General features: G+C 50.4%; 1 protein-coding gene across 12 annotated transcripts in view; it reads right to left on the bottom strand.

Moving 5' to 3' along the window:
- The window catches only part of ITPRIP (inositol 1,4,5-trisphosphate receptor interacting protein), a 34492-nt gene that overhangs the window by 25184 nt on the left and 3308 nt on the right, over positions 1-6000 (bottom strand). For 7 of the 12 annotated variants that reach the window (XR_003905720.1, XR_003905721.1, XM_029932546.1 and 4 more), the window contains exon 2: positions 4348-4408. The exons of the other annotated variants lie outside the window; for them this stretch is intronic. The gene's annotated coding sequence lies outside the window, so the exon portion shown is untranslated. The remainder of the gene's footprint in view (positions 1-4347; positions 4409-6000) is intronic. 12 annotated transcript variants of the gene reach the window in all.

Here is a 6000-nt window from a genome sequence, read left to right on the forward strand (position 1 = left end):
AGATAAATGGAGGATTATAGGATTCAAAGTAAATTAAATAAGAGAAGAAGTAGAGAAGCAACCCTTGGAAGACTGGCAGGCAGTTCTCACTTTCTGGAAAAAAAGACAAGCTGTGTGGCCCTGACGCCCCCATGGGAGGGTTTAGAAAATAATGACCAATGTGAGACATTCATTGGCATTTAAGCACTGTGCAAGACGCTTTACGTGAATCATCTTCACAGTAAACCTCCCAAAGAGGTATGATCCTCATTTTACAGATAAGGAAACTGAGGCACAGAGTGGTGAGGCCACTCGCTAATTATTGGAGCTGGGATTTGAACTCAGGACTGACTTTTAAGCCTCTGGTCTTCTTATGATGCTGTGCTACTCAGTGACCTGTTATCTGTGAAATATTACAGTGCACCTATGGGCTCTCCTGTCCTGTTCAGGGTAGGGCAGGTGGCAGTTTAGGTGAAATCTGGACATGAAACAGGCACTCAGACTTAATGAGCTTTCAAGGCTCCTCCCACCCAGAGATTCTGGGAACGTGATCTGGGATGTCTGAGACCACTATTTAGCCAAAAGGATAGTGCGCTGGAGAAGGGAGTGAGGGCCCTCTGACACTGGGCAGTGTGTGTTGGTGGGAGGCACCAGGGAGAAAGTGGCACTGTGGGGGCAGCACGCAGGGCTGCGAGGTCTCTCATTCTCTTCCCCTCCAGCCCAGGCTCGCCTGGCTGTGGTCCTGCCCCTCTGGAACACAGTCTCGGCAAACAAAGGACCTTTTCATGAACTTCAGGCGGGTCCCCTGACTACTACTAAGAAGGTTATTGAAACAGGCTCCCAGGAGAACAGTCTGCTAAGAGCACGTGGTTTTTTGCCAACAAGCAGGACTCGAATTATGACAACGCCCTCCCTGGGGTTTGGTGCATGTTGGAAGGAGACTGTAGGGGAGGACCTGGGGGAGAAAGCGGAGCCCTCCGCCCAGGCAGTGGGCGTCCCACTAGGTCCTTCACCTGGAAGTGAGTCATTTGAAAATTGTGGCCTTTGTATTTTTTTCTAGGACTTCCAACTGAGGATCTTAAAGTGCTCTGTGTATTCTCTGGTCCTGGCTGCTACTGTTCCTATTCAACAGGCAGAGACACTGAGTGAGTCACACAGCAGGAGTAAACCAGGAGTGGGCGGTCAGCCTGTTGTCTTCTAGCCGGTGATACCCAGACTTTGTGGGATTCAGTCCTTTGGCAGGGCGCACAGTTGGTACCCACGCCTGCCCTCTCTAACACCACTGCCTGGATCTCAGGTCTATTTCAACCATCAGCATGAACTACTGGCGAGGAAGGGACTTTCCATGGCTTTAGTTTAAGCCACCGAAATTCTCTCTTTTTTTTTTTTTAAAGTTTATTTATTTTGAGAGAAGGAGAGAAACAGAGAGACAGGGAGGTGAAGGGAGAGAGGGAGAGAGAGAATCCTAAGCAGGCTCTGCACCATGAGCGGCGGGTGCTTGAACTTACAAACCATGAGATCATGACCTGAGCTGAAATCAAGAGTCGAACGCTTGACCAACTGAGCTACCCAGGTGACCCCTAAGTCCCCTGAAATTCTATGGGGCATGCTAGAGCTGGGAAGAGGTGAGCTGGGAGACCTTGCTTCTGTTCCCAGCCAGTACCAATTACTGGGGCAGCGGATCCCGGACATTCCTCCTCTCTGTTTGCATTTGCTGATAAAGCCCCATGAGGCCAATGAACGCCTAGCCCACTGCCTTATACACTATAGGTGCACAATAAATTCTTGCTCAGGCAATGAATGAAGGTTCTGTCTTAAATCAGTCCCTGTAGTGAGGACGTGGGCATCCTTGTTTCCTACTTTCCTTTGGGGGTGAGGGTGAAGAAGGGAAAGCCACTTTTTTGATAGCCCCCTCACTGTACCACTAACTCCCACTCTCCCCTTCCAGATTCAGGCTGTAGAAGGGAAACCCAGAACCACGGAAGCTGCCAGAAGTCCCTGTAAGAAGTCATGCTCTTTGGCCCAAGTCGAAGCTCAGAGATCTATTCACTCAGGCCAAACCAAGACCCAGAAACCTACCACCAACTGGCTCATAGCCCACACCTCTGGACTGCACCCCCCCTATCCCCTTGCCCAGCCCAAGAAACACACCTGTGGATGTCACACCTTCTGCGCTCCCTCCCTTCAACTTGTATCTTACAGTTGGGATGGTTCTTATTCCTCTCTCCCTACCCTGAGGTGGCGGTGTTGCCATGGGCAACAGTGATGTCACCTACCAGGTACTTCCATTCTGCTGATGTCAAGGGGTGGGCCACCTGGGGAGGGGAGGGGAATACATTTTCTATGGGAAAGTATCACAGGTCCCAAACCACTGAGGAGGACCCTACAGACCTCTTGGGCACCCCCAAACGACTTTGTTCTGTCCTGAAAAACCTAACCCTTCTCTCCCCTCTGCATGCCTACGCAGGCCAAGCCTCAGACCTGACTCTCCCTCTCCCAGAGCTGGCTCAAAGGGTAGGACTAGCACCTTGTCCTCAGCTCTGAGCAAACCACAGCAAGGGCACCAATGAGCTCCTTCATTCTATGCATCTGGGACAGTCTGGATCCCTACAGCCTTGTCCTTCGGCTGGACTATCAGTGGCACTAATGGGGAAGTGTAGGGCTCAATTCAGCAGACAATGTGGATCTTCGAATAACCTCTACTCTCATTAAGAGCTCATACTAGTCAAACTAGAATTCTGTGCCAGGCACAGTGCTGAGTGCTTTCTACACATGTAATTTGAGTGGTTATCCCCATTTTACCAATGATGAAACTGAGGCTTGAAATAGTCAAAGCACTTGCCCAATACAGAGAAAAGTCTATACATTGAGCAGTAGAGCCAGGACTCGACCCAAGTCCAACCTACTGAGGCTCAGGAGGGTCACACTCCTAGGTGCCAGCGTGCTCTGGAGACTGTGGCTTACTAAAGACGAGCCATGAGGGGACCTGGACAGAGATCACAGAGAGCACTTTAAATCCAAAGAGGCCATCTGGGCAGGCCAAGCTGACCCAAGGCTGCCAAGGGAAGCAGTGCCTTAGTACTGCCTCATGCCCATGCTCACACAGGGGCTGCTCTAAGTGGCCAGTCTGGGGTCTTCCTCTTCCCCGAGCATCTGCGCTGATTAGGACCATGTTTCTTTGCTCTGTGCTTGGCTTCCTGTTAGCCCACCCAGGGCCCCGGACCAAATCCTCTTAATTTGCATATAGCATTCACATCCATGGCCTGGCCTTCCAACCCTGAAGTGTACAGTGGTTAGCTTATGCAAATGAAACTATGTAGCTGGGAGCTGATGCCTATAAAAGCACTAAACAAGAAAGTAAAATAAAAGTAGCTAAATTATGCAAGAGGAAATGGAGAAATGCTATCAGGTAAACACTGTCCCGGAGGCACTGGCCAAGGAGACCTCCACAGCCGGGCTGACTGGAGAACTGGTCTGCCTGGCAGGCGTCTCTCCATTGAGGAGAGGGTCACAGAAGTGACGAGGGGCCCATGCTATAGGACACTCCCCTCCCTGCCCTGCTTTGCCAAGCACCAGCTGCCTGTATCTTGGGTTTCCCATGTGGCTCGCCCAGGATCCAGGCGATCATCTAGCCTGCATGGTGGTCACACGTCTTCCGAATTAATAAGCTAGCATTCTAATTTGTACACTTCTGGGAGTTTCTCAAGGTGACACAGTAGTCCAGGTCCAAATCACTGTGAAAACTGTGGAGATGGGGTTTCCGTGTACGCACAGCTAAGAGCTAGACCTTGGGACAGGTGACATGATCCAGGTAAAGGCCATGCTTTAAGCTGGTCCTTCCCAACAGACTTCAGGGCATCCTCATGCGCCGAGAAGCTAGTTTGTTTAAAATACCGCCTAGAGACAGTATGTAGCAAAATGCTCCATTCCAGCTAATTAAGTGCTAATAGGCATCTTGTGGAAAATAAGTGAGGATACATATGGAGCTGTGAAATGGAATCTTGGGAGAGATTTCCTGAACAACTTTGGGAAGGGCATTTGCAGGTGAACAGGACCCGGGCAAGGAAGGGAAGAGGGAAGAGATGGGGATCGGGGGTGGGGTGGGGAGGGGCTGGACCAGCATGTTTGGACACTCACCACCTTGGTCCACTCCTGGAGGCATACTCTGCGTAGGTCAGGGGCCCCGTGGAGCTGTGGCCTTTTCCCTCTGCACCACACCCAGGTGGCACTGATTCATCACCCTCCCATCAGATCCCAAACTGGATTTGCCACCTCACACTCACTGCCTAGTGATTAAGAAGGAAAGTCATTTGATGCTTGGCCCAGGCCTCCCATCAGCCATCAAGGCTGAGCTTGCTTTTTCCTCACCTTTCTGCCGCCAGATGAATTTTCCAACTTTCCTCCATCTGAGCTGAGTGGGTATTTCTTCCTTTGACAAAGAAAAAAGCAACTGTTCTTTCCTCCTTCCCACAAGGGCCCCCAACCAAACAAGCTTTTAAAGCTTAACCTGGGGATGAGCCAAGATGGCGGAGAGGAAGGGAGCTCTGTAAACTTTGTCTGCCCCATCGATCGGACTGAGAAGGACATTAGTCTCATCTGCAAGAGCGGAAGGAGAAAATACGGACTCTAGAAAGAAGAGAACCTGAAGGATACCTGAGTGAGTGCGAACTGGGGAGATTGGAAAATGGGCCAGCCCGAGACGGGCAGGGGAGGTGGCAGCCCCAGCCCAACGCGGGGCAAGCGCGCGGAGCCCGAGAGGCAAAGGGAAGAGACAGAGAGACTGAACACACTCATAGTACTGTCTCTGGGGAAGAGGTAAAGAACGCTTAACTGTGCTTGGAGAAGCTCACTCCATAGATAACTGCTGGGTAGCCTAAATCCCGAACCCAGCTGGCGCAAGGGAAGGAACAGCTTCCAGCCCAGCGCCATCTTGGGAAGGAGTCGGCCACCACTGCAGTGGTAGTGTCAGGGGTGCTCACTTCGACCTCGGTTTTGGGAGTGGGAGCACGCACCTCATTTCCACGGCGCATCTCACCCCCAGCATTGGCCACGCGAACCCTGAATCCCGGGTGCCAACAGGGGAAGAAAAAAAAACAGCCCCCACCTCTACACGATCCCTGCAGAGAGTTGGTGGCAGTGGAGACCTGGGTGCGCGCCCAGGCTACAGGAGCTCCCAGCTCATTTCCAGCAGCTCCCGGTGCCGCCTCCGGCAACAGCTACGCCCTCATTCCTCCCCCAAGGCTAATCCCTGCAGGGGGTTGTGTCTGCGACGGTGCACAGGCACATCACCTCCTGCTGCGCATCTCGCCCCAGGCAGGGGCAGCCCAAATCCCAGCCTGAGCCAAGACAAATTGATTCCTCCCCCTAAGAAGCCAGCAACCAAAACAAAAACATCTCATCTGTGGTAGCATAAAAAGTGCATGGACTGGAACTTTGAGCCGAGGCGGGCCTTGAAAATACAACTTGGCTCAACCGTGGCAAAAGGAGATCAGACTCATTAGAGTGGCCTACAGTTCATAGTTCAGCAAAGCTTGGCATGACGCCTGCCTATCTAATCTCTGCAGACACCAAGGGGGAGCCTCTGAGAGCAGCCTCCAAGACCTACCACATCAAACCACGCCCATCCAAGAGGGGGAGCTGCCATTTTTGTTTTTGTTTTTTTAGTTGTTGTTTTTGCTTTTTTTAAATAATTTTTTTCTTTTTTTTCTTCATTTTTTTCTTTTCGCTTTTTTCTGTACGTATTTTTTATTATTATTACTCTTTTTTTACTTAAATTTTTAAAAATTTTTACTCCTTATTTTCCTTTCTCCTTTTCCCCTTTTTCTTCCTCCTTTCTTCTTTATATAGGAGAATATATCTCATCCCTACCTCTCCCCTCAACTGGTCATACACTTTTAGACTGTCCATTGTCCTTTGTTGTCTCTGACGCCCTTTAATTTTTGTTTTTAATTTTTTTCCTTCGTTTTCTTTTTCTTTTCTTCTTCTCCTCTTTTCGTCTCTTTCCTCTCCATTCTCTTTATT

Source organism: Suricata suricatta, chromosome 2, assembly GCF_006229205.1.
Source record: "Suricata suricatta isolate VVHF042 chromosome 2, meerkat_22Aug2017_6uvM2_HiC, whole genome shotgun sequence".
NCBI lineage: Eukaryota > Metazoa > Chordata > Mammalia > Carnivora > Herpestidae > Suricata > Suricata suricatta.